Below are 22112 nucleotides of genomic sequence, written 5' to 3' on the forward strand. Positions count from 1 at the left end.
GGAACTTTGAGGTTCTATTGCTCATTTCCCGAACAGAGTCATCTGGCCTCTAGCACACCCTAAACCAGCAGGAGGCGAAGCTGTAGCTCATCTAGCACCCGCCTCTCAGGAGGCCCCGGCACCCAACAGTGCCATCAGGAGATGACTGAAACCAGCCGCGGAGGTAGAATGGACAGCTCATCTCCAAATCAATGGTCAAGAACCACCCACTCTGCTTGCCCACTTCTTTAAGCCATCAGCGACCATGCTTGGCATTCACCCACTCCTGAGAGGGTGCTGAGGGCTCCCTGCCCTGGTGGAACAGGGCAGGAGAGAGGCGATTCCTGTCAGGCACTTTGACCATGCAGTTAACGACTTACTCCTGAGCATGTCTCCTCTGACCGGCCGCACTGGTCACCATTCCCGGATGGGTGATCAGTCTCTACTCTAGCCCCTGTGACGGGCTCATTGTGTGCCCCCGCCCCAACCCACTGAAAAGATCTATGGGAGTCCTAATCCCCAGTACACAGAATGTGCCCATATCTGGAAATGGGGTCTATGCAGATTTAGTCAAGATGAAGTCACGAGGGGGTCCCTCATCTGGTGACTGGTGCGCTTATAAAAAGGGCAGGTGACTCTGCAGGGAGGGAAGGTAACCTGAAGACACAGGGGAGAGGTCCTATGAGGATGCTGGCAGAGATGGCAGAGACCAGAGGCCCCAGGTCTGCAGGCCAAGGAATGCCTGAGGCTACCAGAAGCTGGGAGAGGCAAGGAAGGAACAGTTTCTTCCCTGCTCCTTCAGAGGGAGCCCACTGGTGCTGCTGGCTGACACCTGGCTTTCAGACTTCTGGCCTCCAGAACTAGGAGGCAAGTAATTTCTGTTGTTCTAAGCCTGTCAGTTCGTGGAGCTTTGTTAGACAAGTCAGCAGTCTTAAGGACTATTTGTATCAGGTGACCCACCATTGTTTAGGTGGGTGTGGGGCTCTGCATGCAGGATCCCATCCTCCAGATGTTGTCCACGCTCCCATCCTCCAGATGTTGTCCAAGCCTCTGGCTCTGCTCCTGCCCTGGCTGTTGAGAAATGCCTGGATCTGGTTTTACAGTGTGCCTCTGGAATAGAAATGCTAATGCTAACAAGTATTTCTGTGATGCTTATAGTTTATTAAAGACTTTACCAGGCATTCTCAAGCCTCATTCCTTTCTGTGCCCTAAGGTTTACCAGTAATTTCTTTGAGTTACTTGGTAACATAGGAAAAGGGATGTGGGAAGGAGGTAGGAGTATGAAGGGGAAGGTCAGGAAGGGAATATCCCCTTCCCCCCCATCTTTTATTTGTAAGGCCCTATTGCTAGTGGATTACCAAATTCTCATCTTTCTAAAAAATTATTTAAATTCAATTTAGTTAACATATATGTATTATTAGTTTTGGGGGTAGAATTTAGTGATTCGTCAGTTGCATATAACTCCCAGCGCTCATCACATCACGTGCCCCACTTAATGCCTATCATTCAGCTACCTCATCCCTCCACACGCCTTCCTTCCAGCAACCCTCAGTTTGTTTCCTAAAGTTAAGAGTCTCTTATGGTTTACCTCCCTCTCTGTTTTCATCTTATTTCATTTTTCCTTCCCTTCCCCTATGTTCATATGTTTTGTTTCTTATATTCCCCATATGAGTGAAATTATACGGTATTTGTCTTTCTCTGACTGACTTATTTTGCTCAGCATAATACCTTCTACTAACATCCATGTTATTGCGAATGGCAAGATTTCATTCTGTTTGATGGCTGAGTAATATTCCATTTTAGACACACACACACACACACACACACACACACACACTACATCTTCTTTATCTATTCATCTGTTGATGGACATCTGGGCTCTTTCCATAGTTTGGCTATTGTGGACATTGATGCTGTAAACATTGGGGTGCAGGTGCCCCTTCAGATCACTATGTTTGTATCCTTTGGATAAATACCTAGTACAATTCCTGGGTCATAGGGTAGCTCTTATTTTTTAACTTCTTGAGGAAACTCCATACTGTTTTCCAGAGTAGCTGCACCAGTTTGCATTCCCCCATCAACAGTGTAAGAGGGTTCCCCTTTCTTCGCATCCTTGCCAACATCTGTTGTTTCCTGAGTTGTTAATTTTAGCCTTTCTAACTGGTGTGAGGTGGTATCTCATTGTGCTTTTGATTTGTGTTTCCCTGATGCTGAGTGATGTTGAGTATTTTTTCATGTTTTGTTGGCCATTTGTATGTCTTCTTTGGAGATATATCTGTTCACGTCTTCTGTCCATTTCTTGACTGGATTTTTTATTTTTTGAATGTTGAGTTTGATCAGTTCTTTATAGATTTTGGATAGTAGCTCTTTATCTGATAAGACATTTGCTAATATCTTCTCCTATTCCGTAAGTTGCCTTTTAGTTTTGTTGACTGTTTCCTTTGCTATGCAAGAGTTTTTTATCCTGATGAAGTCCCAATAGTTCATTTTTGCTTTTGTTTCCCTTGCCCCTGGAGATGTGTCTAGCAAGAAGTTGCTGCGGCCAAGGTCAAAGAAGTTGCTGCCTGTGTTCTCCTCTAGGATTTTGATGGATTCCTGTCTCACATTTAGGTCTTTCAACTATTTTGACTGTATTTTTGTGTATGGTGTGAGAAAGTGGTCCAGTGTCATTCTGCATGTGGCTGTCCAATTTTCCCAGCACCATTTGTTGAAGAGGCTGTCTTTTTTCCATTGGATGTTCTTTTTCTGCTTTGTTGAAGATGAGTTGACCATAGAGTTGAGGGTCCCTTTCTGGGGACCTTGGGGTTCTCTCTTCTGTTCCATTGATCTGTGTGTCTGTTATTGTGAATACCATACTGTCTTGATGATTACAGCTTTGTAATTCAGCTTGAAGTCCAGAATTGTGATGCCTCCAGCTTTGGTTTTCTTTTTCAACATTACTTTGGCTATTCGGGGTCTTTTGTGGTTCCATACAAATTTTAGGATTGTTTGTTCCAGCTCTGTGAAAACTGCTGATGGTATTTTGATAGGGATTGCATTGAATATGTAGATTACTTTGGGTAGCATAGACATTTTAACAATATTTGTTCTTCCAGTCTATGAGCATGAATGTTTTACATTCCTTTTTTTTTTTTTAAGGTTCTATTTATTTACCTGAGACAGAGAGAGGTGGGGGAGGCACAACTTGTGGGGGAGGGGTAGAGGGAGAGGGAGAAGAAGACTCCCCGCTGAGCAGGGAGACCGATGCAGGGCTCAATACCAGGACTCTTAGATCATGACCTGAGCTGAAGGCAGATGCTTAATGGACTGAGTCATGTTTTTTCATATGTTTCTGTCTTCCTCAATTTCTTTCATAAGCGTTCTGTAGTTTTCAGAGTACCGATCCTTTACCTCTTTGGTTAGGGTTATTCCTAGGTATCTTATGGTTTTTGGTGCAATTGTAAATGGGATCAATTCCTTGATTTCTCTTTCTTCTGCCTCATTGTTAGTGTATAGAAATGCAACTGACTTCTGTGCATTGATTTTACATCCTGCAACTTTGCTGAATTCCTTTATCAATTCTAGCAATTTGGGGGTTTTCTCCATAGAGTATCATGTCATCTGGCAAGAGTGAAAATTTGACATCTTTGCCAATTTGGATGCCTTTTATTTCTTTTTGTTGTGTGATTGCTGAGACTAGGACTTCCAGTACTATGTTGAACAGTGGTGAGAGTGGACATCCTTGTCATGTTACTGACCTTAAGGGAAAAGCTCTCAGTTTTTCCCCCAATGAGGATGATATTCACTCCGTGTCTTTCGTATATGGCTTTTATGATGTTGAGGTATGTTCCCTCTATCCCTACGAAAGTGTTTTGTTTTTTTTTTTTTTATCAAGAAAGGATGCTGTGTTTTGTCAAATGCTTTTTCTGCATCTATTGAGAGGATCATATGGTTCTCATCCTTTCTTTTATTAATGTAGAGCATCACATTGATTGATTTGCGGATGTTGAACCACCCCTGCAGCCCAGGAATAAATCCCACTCAGTCGTGGTGAATAATCCTTTTAATGTACTGTTGGGTCCTATTAGCTAGTATCTTGGTGAGAATTTTTGCATCCATATTCATCAGACATATTGGTCTGCAATTCTCCTTTTTGGTGGGGTCTTTGTCTGGTTTTGGGATTAAGGTGATGTTGGCCTCATAGAATGCATTTGGAAGTTTTCCTTCCATTTCTATTTTTTTTTTAACAGTTTGAGAAGAACAGGTATTAATTCTTCTTTAAATGTTTGGTAGAATTCCCCTGGGAAGCCACCTGGCCCTGGAGTCTTGTTTGTTGGGAGGTTTTTGATTACTGATTCAATTTCTTTGCTGGTGGTGGGTCTGTTCAGGTTTTCCATTTCTTCCTCTTTCAGTTTTGGTAGTTTGTTTCTAGGAATTTATCCATTTCTTCCAGATTGCCTAATTTGTTGGCATATAATTGCTCATAATATTCTCTTAGAAGTGTTCATATTTCTTCGGTGTTGGTTGTGATCTCTTCTCTTTCATTCATGATTTTATTTATTTGGGTCCTTTTTCTTTTCCTTTTGGTAAGTCTGGCTCGGGGTTTATCAATCTTATTAATTCTTCAAAGAACCAGCTCCTAGTTTCGTTGATCTGTTCTACTGTTGTTTTGTTTTATTTTGTTTTTGTATGTTATTGATTTCTGCTCTAATCTTTATGATTTACCTTTTTTTGCTGGCCTTTGCTTTATTTGCTGTTCTTTTTCCAGCTCCTTTAAGTGTAAGATTAGGTTGTATATTTGAGACTTTTCTTGCTTCTTGAAGGCCTGTATTGCTATATACTTCCCTCTTAGGACCACCCCCCTGCATCCCAAAGGTTTTGAACTGTCGTGTTTTCATTTTCATTTGCTTCCATATATTTTTTTAATTCTTCTTTAATTTCCTGTTTGACCCATTCATTCTTTAGTAGGATGCTCTTTAACCTCCATGTATTTGTGGTCCGTCCAAATTTCTTTTTGTGGTTGACTTCAAGTTTCATAACATTGTGGTCTGAAAATATGCATGGTATGATCTCAATCTTTTGGTACTGGTTGGAGCTGATTTGTAACCCAGTATGTGATCCATCCTGGAGAATGTTCCATGTGCACTAGAAAAGAATGTGTATTCTGCTGCTTTAGGATGAAATGCTCTGAATATATCTGTTAAGTCCATCTGATCCAGTGTGTCATTCAAAGCCCTTGTTTCCTTGTTGATCTTCTGCTTAGATGATCTGTCCATTGCTGTGAGGGGGGTGTTAAAGTTCCCTAAAGTATTATTATCAATGAGTTTCTTTAATTTTGTTATTAATTGGTTTATATATGTGGCTACTCCTATATTAGGAGCATAAATATTTACAACTGTTAGATCTTCTTGTTGGATAGACCCCTTTATTACGATACAGTGTCCTTCATCTCTTAGTATAGTTTTTGGTTTAAAATTAGTTTGTCTGATATAAGGATGGCTACTCCAGTTTTCTTCTGATGTCCATTAGAATGAGAAATGGTTCTCCACCCCCTCACTTTCAATCTGGAGGTTTCTTTCAGTCTAAAACGATTCTCTTATAAGCAGCATATAGATGGGTCTTGTTTTTTTTGTCCAATCTGTGTCTTTGGATTGGAGTATTTAGTTCCCTTACATTCAGAGTAATTATTGAAAGATATGAATTTAGTTCCATGGTATTACGTGTAAAGTCACTGTTCCTGTAGATTGTCTCTCTTCGTTTCTGATCTTTGTTACTTTTGGGGACATTCTCTGCTCAAAGTATCCCCTTTAATATTTCTTGCAGGCTGGTTTAGTGTTCACAAATTCCCTTAGTTTTTGCTTGTCCTGGAATCTCTTGATCTCTCCTTCTATTCTGAATGACAGCCTTGCTGGATAAAGTGTTCTTGGCTGCATATTTTTCCCACTTAGCTCATTGAATATACAGTGCAGTCCTTTCTGGCCTGCCAGGTCTCTGTGGACAGGTCTGCTGCCAGCCTTATGTGTCTACCCTTGTAGGTTAATGACCTCTTGTCCCAAGCAGCTTTCAGGATTTTCTCTTTATCTTTGCAATTTGCAAGCTTTGCTATAATACGTTGAGGTGTTGATCTATTTTTGTTGATTTTGAGGTGGGTTCTCTGTGCCTCCTAAACTTGAATGCCTGGTTTTTTTTCCCCAGATTAGGGAATTTCTCAGCTATAATTTGTTCAAATAAACCCCTGCCCCTTTCTCCCTTTCTCCTGCTCCTCATCTTCTGGGACTCCTATCATACGGATATTATTTTGCTTTATGGAATCACTCAGTTCTATTTTTGTGATCTAATAGGTTTCTTTCTCTCTTCTTTTCAGCTTCCTTATTTTCCATCATTTTATCTTCTATATCACTGATTTGCTCTTCTGATTTGTTCATCCTCATTTTTATGTCCTTCATTTGGGACTGCATCTTGGTAATAGCATTTTTAATTTTGGCCTGACTATATTTTAGTTCTTTTATTTCTACAGTAAGGGATTCTCTAGTGTCTTCTATGCTTTTTTCTAGCCCAGCTAGTATCTTTATAATCGTTGTTTTAAATTCTAGTTCAGACATCTTACTTATATCCATTTTGAGTAAATCCCTGGCAGTGAGTACTACCTCCTATTCTTTCTTTTGGGGTTGATTTCTCCATCTTGTTATTTTGTCCAGAAAAGAAAAGAAGAAAGAAAGAGAAAACAACAACAAAAAAAGAAAAAAAGCTAACAACAACAAAGAAACACTAGATCCTGGGTGTGTTTTCGTCTGCTTGTTGAAAGAAACTAGATCCCAAAATAAGAAAGAAAGAAAAACATAAATGTGTGTGTGTATTTGAAGATAAAATAAAATACAATGAAAGTAAACAAAAAATAAAATATATATAAAGTATATAGAAAAGTTAAATAAGAATAAAAAAGAATTGAGAAAATAATACTAAAAGTCTAAGGAATAAAAATACAAAGAAAGCTCTATACTGTTTTCCCCAAGAGCTGAAGCTTTGCAGCCCTCTATGATCAGTAAACTTGGTGTGAGCGAGTCGTTTGTGCTGGTCTTCTGGGCAAGGGGCCTGTTGCACTGATTCTCAGGTGGACTTGCCCTAGTGTAAATGCACCTCCAGTGAGCAGAGAGGCAGGTAAGTGGCTCCAGACTGCACTAGGTGGTGCTGTTTTGCTCCCTGACTGCTTTCAGCACAGATAGGCAGGATGAATATGGCATTGACCTGCTCTCTAGCCCTGGAGCTGAAAGTTCACATCTCCCCCTCTTCAGTGCGCCCTTAGAGAAGAGCAATTAATCCCTCTTGTCTGCCCAGTTTCCTTCAGAATTCTGTGTTCACCTGGCTTGTGACTGAGTGTTTTTATCTCAGGCATGGGACTATTTTGAGTCTCCAAACTTTACGGACTCCTGTGGTGTGGACTGTGCTACTCCACCCTGGGGAAGGAGGGGGGTTTCGCTGTGGTTCTGCCACTTGCTGGGCCCCTATCCAGAGAGTGGTCGCCTGACCATGCATGGGTTCACAGTTTATGGCAACACTGAGCAGAAAGCTGGTGCCCGACCACCGTTCTCAGCCAGCTTCCCTCCTGTTGTGCTTGGGAACTCTGCACTCAGACCCCCCTCCCCCATTCTTCTTGTGACCCTCCAGGGATCCTGAGACCATGCTGTCCCACCTGGGATTCTGCCCCACTTCGCCTCCTGAGTACCTTTAAGCCAGGGATGCCCCCACCCTAGGGGATTTGTAAAAGTTCTGATTTTGCATTCCACTGCTTATAACACTTTGTGGTAGTCTCCTTAAGCAGGCTTCCCCCTCCACCGTATCCTCAGATATATAGCTCTGGATTCAAGTCTCCACACCTACCTTCCAAATGGTGGTCACTTTTCTACTGGTAGACTTGCAGCATTTGTTTTCTCAGACCTCCGATTGATTTCTCAGGTGTTCAGAATGATTTGATAACTATGTATCTGTAATCCAGGGACCAGAGAAACTTAGGGCCCCCTATTCCTCCACTATCGTAACTGCTCCCCCAAATTCTCATCTTTTATTAACAAATAATTTCAAGTAAAAGATGGGTTATAGTTTTCCTTTTTATTATTACAATGTGTGGTTTGAACTCACGACCCTGAGATCAAGACCTGACCTGAGATCAAGAGTTGGATGCTTAACCGACAGAGCCACCCAGGCACCCCTCTTTTTTATTATTTTTAATAGTAGTAAAATATAACAATTTTACCGTTTTAACCATTTCTAAGTGTATGTTTCAGTGACGTTAAGAGCATTCATACTGCTTTTCAACCCATTATCACCACAGAACTCTCTTCACCTTCTGAAACTGAAACCCTGTACTCCTTAAACACTAGCTCCCCACCTCCTCTCCCCAGATCCTGGCAACTACCAACCTACTTTCTGTCTCTGTGTGTTAGACTACTTTATGTCTCTCACCTAAGTGGAATCATAAGAGTATTTGTCTTGTTGTGACTGGCTTATTTCACTTAGCATAATGTCCTCAAGATTCAACCATGTTGTAGCGTGTGTTAAAATACCCTCCCTTTTTAAGGCTGAATAATATTTCATTGTGTATATGTATACATACCACATTTTATTGATCCATTCATCTGTCCATTGGCACTTGCTTTCACCTGTTGGCTGCTGTGAACATGAGTGTTCAGATATCTCTTTGAGACCTTGTTTTCATTCTTTGGAGAGTATACCTGGAATTGGAATTACTGGATCATAATGGTCATTCTGCTTTTAATCTTCTGGGAAATTGCTCTGCTGTTTTCCACAGCAGCTTGCATCATTTACATTTCCACCAACAGTTCACAAGGGGTCCAGTTTCTAAACATCCTCGCTAACACTCGTTATTTTGGTCTTTTGATAGGAATCATCCTAATGCGTGTGACGTGGTGTCTCATTGTGGTTTTGATTTGCATTTCCTTAAAGATTAGTGGTGTTGAGCCTCTTTTCATTTCTGTGTTAGCTATTTGTATATCTTCTTTGGAGAAATATTTATTCAAGTTCTTTGTCCATTTTTTAATCCAGTCGTTTGTTTTTGTTACTGAGTTGTAGGAGTTCTCTGTATATTTTGGATATTAATCCCTTATCCACTATATGATTTGCAAATATTTTCTCCCGTTCTCTGGGTTGCCTTTTCACTCTATGGTTTGTATCCTTTAGGACACAGATGTTCTTTAATTTTGATGTAGTCCAATTAATTTTTTTCTTTTGCTGCCTGTGCTTTTGGGGTGTTATATCCAAGAACTCATTGCCACGCCCAATTTGTATTTTCTTCGAAGAGTTTTATGATTTTAGCTCTTATACTTAGGTCTTTAATCCTTTCTGAGTTAGTTTTTGTATGTGGCATAAGTTCTTTTGCGTGTGGATATCCAGTTTTCCTAACACCCATTTGTTGAAAAGACTGTCCTTTGCTCATTGAATAGTCCTGGCACTCTTGTTGAAAATCATTTTACCATTTATGCATGGGTTTATTTGTGGGCTTTTTATTCTGTTTGTCGGTCTATATGTCTGTCCTTATGCCAGTACCACCCTGTTTTGGTTACTGTAGTTTTAGAGTAAGTTTTGAAATCCAGGAAGTCCTAAGGGTTTTATAAATTGTTGACTGGATCTGACCCCACGTGGCCTAGAGATTCCAGGAAATGACTATTTAAAACCAAACCCTCAAGTAAACTGGAGCGGTCTTCACTCACGGCAGAAACATTCTGCGATATTTTTCTCTAACTTTGTGTTAGTTTCCAGCTGAGAACTGACCCTTCTTTCCATAAGGGGGATTTTCTGTTCATGTAAAATCTTTCCTTTCTTTGGTGCAGTTTTCATTCCACATGAATTCAGGTGGAGCAGAGCCTTACTTTGTGGCTTCTTGGGCTTTTACTTTGCCCTTTTTTTTTTTTTAAGTAAAATTTTACTCTTTTAGAAACAAATAAAAACATAATTGGATGTCAGGAGGCTTGAGACCTTTGATTACAATCAACACATGCTACAATTCAGTCCTACAAGGAGTGATTTTCCTCCAAATCTAATGAAATTCTTAGAAAGGCAAATAATGCTACAGAAGCTGTATTTACAATAGAAAAAAATCATGTCTCTGTTTGGGATCTGCCTGAATATATTTTCATTTACTGGGAAAGAAAAATAAAGTCTCCTGATATAGAAGCAATTAACTTTAGAAATGCAAAGGGTATTGCCCCTGGGAATTTATGAATCTACAAATTGTCTGCACCAATGTGCTTCCCTGCCAGATATCATAAAAAATGGGCATCATTCAGTGACCAAACAAGATGGTGAATTAAAGTTGCATGAGCATTTATATAGACAAAGACTTTTCTATTAACAGAAACACCCTAAAACTCATTGAATCCTACCACCTGACTTTACAGAAGGGGAAACTGAGTCCTAGAATCGTTAAATTATGGGTCCAAGCTCTTGTAACCAGCACACTTAATATTTTGGGGCTACTAGCTCTATGCTGGCACTGTGCTGTGTGGCTCCTTTATTTAGCTGTTGCTGAGGTGAATAACAGTTATGTTTGATTTTAATCTCAAATCATTAGTTGCCTTTCTATTTTCTTTCTGAGGAGAAAACAGTCTGATCTAGAAGGAAAGACATTTCGTATTTTTATTTATTTTTCTGAGATATGTGATGTTGTAAATTATACTTGTGCTTTTATAACTGAGTTATTGTTAGGCATTTGGATTATTTTAGTTTGTTGCCCCCAGAGTATTAGCTGCTCTACTTTCAAACTGATGACTTTCTAATTTTTTCAAATTAAACAAGTAAAAATTTAAGTTAAAAAAAAAAAAGACCTACCCTCATTGATGCTCTTTTGCTCTTGATGCCACAGGGGGTGATGTTAGATGAATAAAACCTGGCCATAAACCACTCTGAGTAGAAGAGTGATCCAGAAGAGTTGGACTCTGAATGTGAGGAAGCTTTAAAGACCTCAAGCAGTTAATTTGGCTTATCAGTTTCTTTCTATGTGTTTTTGTTGGTATGTTTCTTTTTATGTCCAAGAGTGACATATGATTTTTTTTTAAATGTCTAATTAAGTTGAATAGAGCTCTTCTGATGAGAATAAAATAAAAGTGCTGTGATGAAAACTGTACTTCACACTGTGTTGGGAGCTTTACTTTGTTCCATCTGGGGCCCCCACATAGTTTGTGAACATGAGCTCCATGTTATAGGTAGGTAAACAAAGGCTCCGAGAAGGTAAGTGAGCTTGTCCCAAGTCACAAAGTTAGTTAGTGGTGCCAGGCCAGGATTTGTAAGCAGGAGTAGCAGCTGGTAAAGCCCAGCATGGACTTTCCATGACACGTCCCCAACATGGCCCAAAGCCACATCCCTGATGCTTAGCTCCCTGCAGATGCTGGGCAGGGAGAACCTGAGCCCCAGGAAATACGCAGGCCCAGCAGCCGGTGCTTGGGCCACACCAAGCAATGGAATATGTGTGCTGTGCACATTTGGAGGAAAGGCATCTATTCGGAGAGCGGGGACCTCAGAGGACCCCTCGGGGTGCAAGGGAAACTGAGGCCCAGGGAAGCCACACCATTGCCTGCTAGCATCTGGGATTGTGTCCCAGGCCTCCGGACTTTTCTGTGACTCCAGGGCTTTCCCTTCTCCTTCTTCACATCCAAAGACCAGCAGTGAGAATTCAGATCTCGGATTAAGGGAAATTACAAAGTCAGAAGGTAGAAACAGCCAAAAGAAAATTATAAGTAACTTAAGAGAGAAAATCAGGGGCGCCTGGGTGGCTCAGACAGTTAGGCCTCTCTGCCTTCTGCTCGGGTCGTGATCCCGGGGTCCTGGGATCGAGTCCCGCATCGGGCTCCCTGCTCAGCGGAGAGCCTGCTTCTCCCTCTGCCTCTGCACCTCCCCTGCTCATTCTCTCTCTCTGTATCTCTCTGTTTCAAATGAATAAATAAAAAAAAAAGGAGAGAGGAAATCAGGCCACACAGCCGATTGGGTGAGGGTGCTAACGGCAGTATTTTGGAGGACCCATTCACTTGGATCACCACAAAGCTGCAAAAGGAGATCTGGTGATATTCTTTGCATTTCTGGATCCAGAGAAGCAGTGTCATGCCCAGGAGGGCCCTACAGTGAGGGTCGGAGAAGGTTTGATTTCTGGCTTAGTTCTCACTGAAATCCAGCCGGTCCTCCTTAGCAAATGGCTGCTCGTGTGTGTCAGGCACTCAAAGCCCAGACAGAAATTAACAATAACAATGACAATAATGACAGTAGTAACAGTAGTTAATCTTAACTGAGTGTTGCCACACACGGAGTGTTACTGGGCACACAGCTAGGGGCTCTTCTTATATTGTGAAGGGTTGGGATAGATTTGAAGAAAGAAAACAGCAAGATCAGATGTTAATTAAGGAGCAGTGTTCAAGGAAGCTTCCAGGTTGTCTTTTCAGACTCGTTTTTAAGCACAGGTTGGCCCACAGTTCACGGGTCAGTAGAGCTGAACCTCTCACTGATTGATTAACTTGCTCAGGATCCCAGGATTAAAAAGACAGGGAAGCCAGGATTTGCATAAGAAATATAATTCCACATTCCAGGACCCGTGTTGCCTGCTAGGATGAAAACCGTTCATTGTGGCTGCCCTTGTCAAACTCTAGCCCAACAGGGAGGCTCAGAGAAGGGTCCTCAGACCCAAACATTAGGAATATGAGTATTTTTACATACCCAAACACTAAGAGATTTTCTAAAATAAATTCTGTGCCGGTGAGACAACCCAGCTCTCAAAAGTATAACAGCTGGGGGCACCTGGGGGGCTCAGTCGGTTCAGCTTGGGATTCTTGGTTTCAGCTCAGGTCACGATCTCAGGGTCAGGCTCTGTGCTCAGTGGAGAGTCTGCTTGTCCCTCTTTCCCTTTCCCTCTGCCCTTGCCCCTGCTCATGCTTTCTCTCTCTCTCTCTCTCTCTCAAATAAATAAATCTTTTTTTTAAGATTTTATTTATTTATGTGACAGAGAGAGCAGGAGGGCACAGGCAGGGGCAGCAGCAGGGGCAGAGGGAGAGGGAGAAGCAGGCCCCCCGCTGAGGAGGGGGCCCAGCCTGGGACTCAATCCCAGGACCTGGGGATAATGACCTGAGCTGAAGGCAGACGCTTAACCGTCTGAGCTACCCAGGCGCCCAGCAAAGAAAGAAAGAAATCTTTAAAAAAAAAAAAAAAAAAAAGTATCCCGGCCATTGCTGACAGAACTCAAGTTAATGCAACTGATCTGGTTTTTGATTGGGACCGGCATATTTTGTGCCTCTAGGGAAGGAATACACCAAATCTGAAGTCTGCGGAAGCAGAGCAAAACCAGCTCAATTCCAGGAGTGGGAATTGTGTTTGTCCTAAGGAGGCAGTGTTATGGCTTCTGCGCTGGTAATACTATCATTACTGGATAATGCCTTTTATTCCTGATTATGAGGGTCACATCCACTCATGTATCGTTTGAACAATTTAGAAAATAGGAAGCCCCGAAGCTCACGGGTTGAATCCTTGGACCCGAGTATCATGTGATTGAGACCGTGAATTGTTAATGGGGGCCATGTTTCTCGAGAAATGTCATCCACCAGGCAGGCGGCTAGATCCCTGGAAAGCTGCATATGCCTAGCATTCTGTTAAAAAGAAAGCATTAAAATAGCACGGCCTAGGGCTGTGGGCGGAGAGCGCTTCCCATCAGGGCCATGAATTTATGGTTTTGAAGAAGTAGTGCCTCTATGAGAAAACACTCACAAGGGGAGCTGGTGCTTCATCCTCTGCTGGGACGTCACATGCCCGGCCGTACTCTGGACTCTGCACGTACTCTCGCTTACAGCACAGCCGACCCAGTGTGAATGAGGGCTGTCACCGTGAGGCCACCATGAATCAGTGCGATGGTAGGTGAGGTGTGCAGTGCTCCAGGAGATGGTGCTGAAACCAAAGGCCAGGGGGAGAGGCGGTAGGGTGTGTTGACGTAAGTCCATGTTCTAGAGCTATGGTACCTCCACTTCCTAGCTGTGGTTGTCTAGGCAAATTAATGAACCTCTCTGAGTCTCAGTTTCTTCCTCTGTGAAGTGGGGATAAGAACAGCCCCTGCCACGAAGGAGAGTATCCAAAGGCTTATGCATGTGTAATACCTCACTTGGATGGACATGGTCTCATGATTAGCCCATGCAGTAAGGATGATACTAGAGGTCCTGGATGGGGAGGCAGGGCCTTTGTTCAGTTGACTTCACGTCTCCTCCTGCTAGAGAGATGGAAGGTGGCTGCAACTTGGTCAGGTGGTTGCATTTGTTAGGAGAGACTAGCCAGTAAACCTCCCACTTTCAGGAGCTTAACCCAAAAGGGAATGTCCAGCCAGTGTGTAGGGGGGTGGCTTTTCTCCAGGTGATGACTCAGGGAGCCAGCCTGGTCCCACCTTGTAGAAGGTCATCTGGAAGACACAATTTCCAGGGTCATAGCAGAAAGGGAGAGGGGGCTGGAGATGGCGTAGGATGGGTTTTAAATATCATAGCTAGCTGGACAGAACCCAGTCACATAGGCTCTCCCCAAATGCAAGAACCTCAGGAATAAAAGGCACACGGGGAGCCCCTCTACCACAGGGGCTCCCCTGTTGTAAGCAGTGATCTAGAACTTACTGTATTATTGCCAAGAGAGACAAACTGATGATGATTCTGATTAGGTGACTTCTGGAGTTGGGGGAAAAGGGTGTCCTGACTTTGGGGATCTGTTTGAAGAGCAGCCATGTGGTAGCAGCCTGGACATCTTACCTCCGTCCACATACCCTTCACCATGTTTTAGGAGAGGCAGGGGACTCCAGAGGAGGAGGATGTGCTGTTCTCCTTTTTCCCTGGGAAAAATATTTCCAGGTACTCCCCTGTAGCTAATCTTCCTTAACCCTGTGCTTGCACTTACGATGCTACTTAGGGCTAAAACACACTCCCTGCAGGTTATTGATGACTCAGCTCATCAAAGAAACGTCACATTTCACCTGTTAGGTTGGTTTCTAAGGTAGGGTGATAGACATTTTAAATAAAGCCCTGTAAAAACAACAACAACAAAAGCCTGTTTAATTCTTTGAGGTTTTAATGCCTAAATGGTTAGCCATTCTTTATCTTTATTCTGTGACCAGAACCGACAGGCCCACGTAAGACAAAGTAGATATCTACAGGAGGATTATTCTTAAAATATCCTATGGATTGATCACACTAGACTGGCTTGTCTTTCTCACTAACATCTTGAGGGAAGGGTCCAGATGGCGCTTGCCTGTTCCTCGCCGTGGGCCCAGCACCTAATCCAATGCCAGGCACGAAATGTATATTTTAAAATGGTGATTATTGTAAAATGACGAAGCTTAAAAATAGCTGTTGATTTGATTCACTGATCTCTCCAAGAATTCAAAAAACCAGTGATCCTGCTTATAAATATTCATCTTTTTCTCCTGCATTCTAACTACTTTCCTGGTTTGTATTAGGCACGAGCTTTGCATGGCTTCTTCTAAAACATGACCCCAGTTGGCTGTCCTTGTCTTAATCATTAAAGTAGGCCCCGGCTGGTGCGTGGGTGTGTTTATTTCATGGCCACTCAACGAGTATTTCATAGGCTGGGATGGCAGCTCCCAGCTATAACAGGAGGGGAACCTGAGTGCCAGCGAGCTTTGTGACAGAGTGAGGGAATGATTAGGTTTTAAGTCATTTCCACTTCTCCCCGTGACTACTCCTTCAGCGTGCGACCTCACCAAGAATTCACAGCAAAGAGGCTACTGGTGGTCAGTGTTCAGTTTTCTAGAACCCCCATGGTGGCAGTGGATGGGAATGCTATAGAATTCAGCTCATCCTTCCTTACTTCTCTATCCCATCATAAAACAAGTATCTCCATTATATTAGGAGTGGGAGTTAAACCTTCCATGTTTCACAGGGTTTACATGAATGTGGTTTTCTCAAACCGAATTCCTCCTTGTTCATTCATTTCACAAATATTTACAGAGAAGTTACTATGTACGCAGGCCTTGGCCATGGAATGCGGAAGGACCACCTCACCACTGTCCCTTTAAATCCTCAGCCATGGCCACATTAGTGGCCATGGGGACAGAGAGTACTCCAGGCTGTGTCCTGCACACTCCCATTAAGACCTTCTTATGTGCATCCCTGGACGCTTACAGCTAGACTCCTCTCCTTCTCACCCTGTTTGGATCAGTGATCCAGTCTGGGGCTGTCTTCCTGGCTCTGAACTGTCTATATGGAGACTCTGAGAGGCTGGAGAAGAGGAGCCAAGTTAGGGGGCCCTCTCAGTCTGGGTCCCCCCAGAAGCCCTGAGCATTTGAATGTAAGTAGTTTATTTGAGGGGTAGCCCTGGGAAGCATGGGTAGGGGAGTAGGGAGGTGAGCTGAGAGGGAGGCAGCTGATCCAGGGTGTGTTATCAATCAAATCAGCCCTGTGGATAAGAGCTTACCCTTGCCAGAGCAGAAACTCTGACTCAGTTATCCTGCCCATTAGGTGGAGGCAAAGGGGCCGGATGTTCCTAGCTCCCAGAAGTCATGGATGAAGGCTGCTGGGGCATGGGGGGATTCATTCCCAGCACTTGAGGCTTGCTGTGCTCCTTGTCCAGGCAGCGTCTACTGTCTACCATGGGGGCCTGGAGTGAAAAACCATATGTATCTGAGTAAATCTGGTACCTGGAACCAGGAGGGCTCTGCTAGAGCCCAGTGAATTACCTGCATTTCAAACTTGAAAATCTCAGGGCAACTTGAAACACAGGTAAGGCTTCTCCAGTGACTTCTACTACCTATAGTTTCATTCTGGGTGGCAGATGCTGTCAAAGGCTTGACCCTTTGCTGATATAGTTGGGGCAGGTTTGGCTGTTTTGGTGATGGCTGATGATATATAAGAATAAGAGTTAGCTTTGGGTGTGCGTTAGGGAGTCAGAGAGTATCTTAAGCAATTGGTTTTGTGTGTGTGAATGCTTGTTAGTTATTACAGAGTTCCTTGTTTAAAAAGTTATATATACTGCTGTGCTGAGACATTCCTGCATTGTGAAGAGTAAATAGGTCTGGGTAAAATGGATATATATTTCATGCAGTAAATGGCATTACTATTTAAACATACAGAACTCCAAGTTGTAGTAGAATAATGGTGATTGCCTAGATCCAAATTTTTGTATACCTTCTCCCCAAAATCCCTCAAATCAACAAACAGAGCAAATAAAAGCATCTTTTATACATGCCTTCAGTATTACTAGGAGACATCATTTTACAAACTTCAGGTTACCTGTATGGAGGGAGATAAACACCCAGGTCCAGCCGGGCGGCTCTGGAGTCCACCCCTGTCAGGAGCACTGGATAGACAGTGGATAACAAGTGGAGAAAAGGACAGGAAATGAGGAGACTGGGGTGATGCAGCCCAGCCAACATCACCCCTAGAAAGTCAAGTCCCATCCCTAGTGGAAATACTTGAACGCCGGTGGGATCCACAGTGATAGCCCTGGGAATGATGAGGCTTCAAAGACAGAAGGGGGAACCTTGGAAGGGCACTTACCGGTTGGAGACTGAGCGATGTGGAGAGAGAAAAACGAAAGGGATAAAATTAAGAGCCGCCCAGAGATAAACAGGAATCACAAAATCAGAAGAGACCCTCTCCCCAAAGCAGCGCCGTTCACGAAAGAAACTGCACTTCACCAAGTCAACAGCAGAGGGCGTGTTTGAACCAACAAACTTAGGTAGCCACCCCAAGCCCTGTTTCCGGTCTGCGTGAACTCCTTGCTGGTCCAGGAAGGAAAATATTGTCAGAGGAGCAGAAAACAGACAACATGCAAGCAAAGCTGCAGTCAGAGGGAAACAGTTTGAGAATCAAAACATTGCAGAGGTTGAATGTTCTCACCACCTCTAAATGCGCACGCGCGAACACACACACACACACACACACACACACACACACACACACACACACACACACACACACACACACACACACACACCCCGAAGTAGAAAACAGTAGTGTTCCAGCATTAAGTATCTTGAGATAAGCATTTTCACATATATATTCATATGTGTGTGCGTGTGGGTATATATATGCATATATACCTATGTATTTATATATATTTATATGTGTATATATGTTTATATATATTTATGAGTGTGTGTGTGTGTGTGTGTGTGTATATATATATATATACACACACACACACTCTGAATCAAAAATTTTTAAAAATCAAAACTAAAGTGTACAAAACCCTGGAAGATGTGAAATGAGAGTTGACTGAACTTGAGAGAGGAGATGAAGAATTTCTGTTTGCAGATGCTAATTGGACAGCAATTGACCAATAACCGGGCACCTTTTGCGAGTTGCCCTTGTCCATCCATGGTTCTTTCTTTCCTGAGCTCCAGGCCAAAGCACGTATTTCTTGCCTGGAACTGTACTCTCTTCCAATGGGAAACATTTGGCAGGCCAATCTTGTTGATAGTTTGAACTTTCCAAATTCTCCATTAAATAAAACTCTAGGAAATACCCAAATATTTTCCTACAGCAATTCAAGTGGTACTTGTTATGTAGATGAAACTTTTGAAGGACAGCATCATTTGTCTTGATAAAATGTCAGATTTTCAGAGATAACAGACTTCTCAGAGATGTTTCCAAGTTGCGATGAATGACCACAGTAAATTATGCCATATTTTACAGTTCACAAAGTAATTTGTATATACTATGTTTATCTTTCAAGATGCCTGTTTAAACAGATGTGATGGTTTCTTCCCCTCCTCTTTATAACCAGAAACAGATCAGAAATGCTTTTTCTTGGTTTACATATCTGAAAAATGAGAATGGCATGGGTTCCCTCATACGTGACATTTGCAGTATATGGCTAACACTAGACTGTGGACAGATTGAATTTTTCCAAAGATGGTTACATCATTGCCCAAAGAGCAGTAGCTGCTCTTAGGCAGCTCCCCATCAAGAGGGAAGTCTAATCCCTTCCCCATATATCTGGATACATTTGTGTCTCACTTGTAACAATAGAATGTGGCAGGAATAATACTGCATTACTTCTGAGGATAATTTGGAAGAGATAAAGCAGTTTCACTTTGCTTTCTGGAACATTCTTGCTGGAGCCCTGAGCTGCCATATAAGTAGTTATACCTGTCCAAGGCCACCATGCTGTGAGGAAGCCCAAACTAACCCCTGGGAAGAGACCACATGGTCTGAAACTTTAGGAAGTTGGTTGACTCTGTGCCTCCCCCAGCACCACTGCCCTTTGTTCCAGCTCGAAGTAACAGCTGGCTGCAACCACATTCAGAACTCTCAGCCAGAACTGCCCAGCCAAGCCCTTCCTGCATTCCAGACCTTCAGAAACCATAAAGATAATAAAATGATTGTTGTTAAGTCACTGAGTCTTGTGGTGATTTATTATGATGTAAAAGATAACTATTATAAATGAAGCCTCGAGGAATAAGGACTCTTTCTATGCCTAGACTCTTTGCAGTGGTTTTGTTTTGGATAATTTTTAAAGAGACGGTTGATAGACCAGAATATGTCTCTTTTGAGAAGAATTATGCACCTCTCTAGATTTTGTGTATAAACTAACCTTTCCACTGGGAAACAATTGAGTTATTTTCAGGTAATTATCTTTTGTAGTTGTAGAGCTTTACCTATTGCTTTTGACAAAAGTAAGTGATAGGACAGAATGCTGGAGAGAACTGTTTACTTTGTTCTGGAATGGGATAAAACTTTAAGAACGCAGGAATTGAGAACATGACGACTATTTTCAAGGCTTTCTGATGAAGCCCAAATTCAGTAGCTTTCCTGTTGGCTACATGGTGAGCAAACATGTCCAGTGGTCTAGGCCATAATAAAGAGAAGTGACCTCAAACAGGGGGCTGGGGCAAGAAATTTGATTCCTAATGGCATAGTGGCAGTGTTACGGAATCAGAGGGCCTGGTTTGGATGCTGGCTCCCTTGCATAATGATGGTGCGGCCATGGATAAGTAAGCCCATTTCACTGTGGCCCTGTTACCTTATCTGTTGTTACAAAGGTTGTCACAAGGATTGAGTGAAATAATACCTGGGAATGGCTTAATACAGCGTCAAGCATATAGTGAGTATTCAGTGCTCTCAGGATTTTAAACTCCAGATCCAGAGACCTAGATCTAGGGAAAGGGAGAATAAAACACATCAACTGAGAATGACCCAGAGATTAAAGTTTGACTCAGATATGTGGTTAATGGTGACCACAGTACTGCCCCATGCAGTAGACAGGACAGTTCTAGACCTGCTTGATCTGTCCAAGGTCATGGTCTTTCCCAAATAGAAGGGTGCTGTTCTTCAATCAACAAAAGCACTATACTCCCTTCCTGAAATGTCCAAATAAGTATCAAGTTCCTCTGTAGAATTTAACATTTAAATTTAAAATACTGAAAGCAAACTAGGATTAAAAGGCAACCACCTTGGGGTGCCTGGGTGGCACAGTCAGTTGAGCATCCGACTCTTGGTTTTGGCTCAGGTGGTGATCTCAGGATCATGGGATTGAGTCCTGTGTGGTGCTCTGTGATCAGTGCTGAGTCTGCTAAGGTTTCTCTCTCCTTCTCCCTCTGAGCCTCCCAGCCCCACTCTCTCTTGCTCTCTCTCAAATAAATAAGTAAATCTTAAAAAAAAAAAAAAAAAGTTAACCGCCTTAACCGTCTATTTTACTGAAGCACTAAGGCAAGGAAAAAGAAATGGAAGTTATTAAAATTAGGAAAGAATAATTAAAAGTGTCATTCAGAGGTTAATATATTAGCAACAATTAGGAAAGTTAAAAAAATATGGTTTACCATATAAAAAGTACCATAAAAAATATCTAGGAAAAAATTTAACCACAGACGTGCAAGAATGCCACACCAAAAAGTACAAAACATTGGGAGAAATTAATTAAGATCTTAAAAAATAGAAGCATATACCGTGTTCATGGATTGGAATACTTAGTATTTTAAAGATGTCAGTTCTCCTTAGATGACATATAGATTCTTTGAAATTTCAATTAGTGACCCAGTAGGGGTTTTTCCTGTATAAGTTGACAAGTTGATTACAAAATTTAAATGGAAATGAAAAGTACTTATAATATACAAGGAAATATTTAAGAATAACAACAAATCTGGAGGTTTCATTTTACCAGTTTTAAGACTTGCTCTAAAACAAGATAATTGAAATTGTGGCATTGAAACAGAGATAGAAGGATCAATGGAACAGAGAGTCCAGAGACAAACCTACAGATATGCAGTCACTTGACTTAAAAGAAAGACTACCCTACAATTAAGTGAGGGAGAGGAGAGTCTTTTCCAAGTTGATGTGAGATCACATGTAGATTTGTAAGGAAAAAAATTAAACTTGATCCCTATGCCATACACAAAAATTATTTCAAGATGGATCATAGACTTAACACTAAAACTATCAACATTCTAGAAGAAAACATAAGAGAGTATCTTTATGACCTTTGAGAAGGCAAAGCTTTTTAAAAACAGAACCAATAATAAAAGAAAAAGATGGATAAATTTGACTTCATTAAAATTAATTTTGTTCATCCAAAAATGTCCTTAAAAGAGTGAAAAAAGCAAGCCACAAACTTTGAAAAGATATTTGCAATACATGCAAGGACTCAAATCCAGAAGTATGTGTATATGTATCAGACAACCCACTTTAAGAAGGACAAGAGACTTGAGCAGACACTTTATAAAGGAGGGTATCAGAATATCTACTAAATATATGAAAAAATAATGTTTAGCCAGAGATGGTCTCATCTCAACCAAATGCTGTTCTCACCAGAGAAATTAAAATAGCCCAATAGTATATCATGACACACCCACCAAGATGGCTGGTATTAAAATGACAACATACGAAGTGTTAATGAAGATGTATAGAATTTTAACTCTCTTAATTGTGGGTGAGAGTATATACTGTTACAAGATTTTCGAAATAATGTTTGGCTATAGTGACTAAAGCTGAATATATATCTCCCCTATGACACAGAGATTATACTGTGAAGGTTACCAACAGAAATGAGTGTTTATGTCCACATGTATTTATTTATGATAGCCAAAACCTGGAAACTTCCATTATCTACATAATGATGGGAAGGAATGAACTACTGACACATAACAACATGCAGACAGAATATTGACTTAAAGAAAT

General features: G+C 41.8%; 1 protein-coding gene across 6 annotated transcripts in view; it reads left to right on the forward strand.

Moving 5' to 3' along the window:
* The window catches only part of RIN2 (Ras and Rab interactor 2), a 241267-nt gene that overhangs the window by 16130 nt on the left and 203025 nt on the right, over nucleotides 1-22112 (forward strand). The window contains exon 1 of one of the 6 annotated variants that reach the window (XM_073878443.1): nucleotides 16069-16284. The exons of 4 other annotated variants lie outside the window; for them this stretch is intronic. The gene's annotated coding sequence lies outside the window, so the exon portion shown is untranslated. Of the gene's footprint in view, nucleotides 1-16068; nucleotides 16285-16585; nucleotides 16716-22112 lie in introns of those variants that run through there. One more of the 6 variants, XM_073878442.1, reaches the window with a different exon arrangement.

Source organism: Callorhinus ursinus, unplaced genomic scaffold (genome assembly GCF_003265705.2).
Source record: "Callorhinus ursinus isolate GAN/ISIS: 27379988/994484 unplaced genomic scaffold, GSC_fseal_2.0 scaffold29, whole genome shotgun sequence".
NCBI lineage: Eukaryota > Metazoa > Chordata > Mammalia > Carnivora > Otariidae > Callorhinus > Callorhinus ursinus.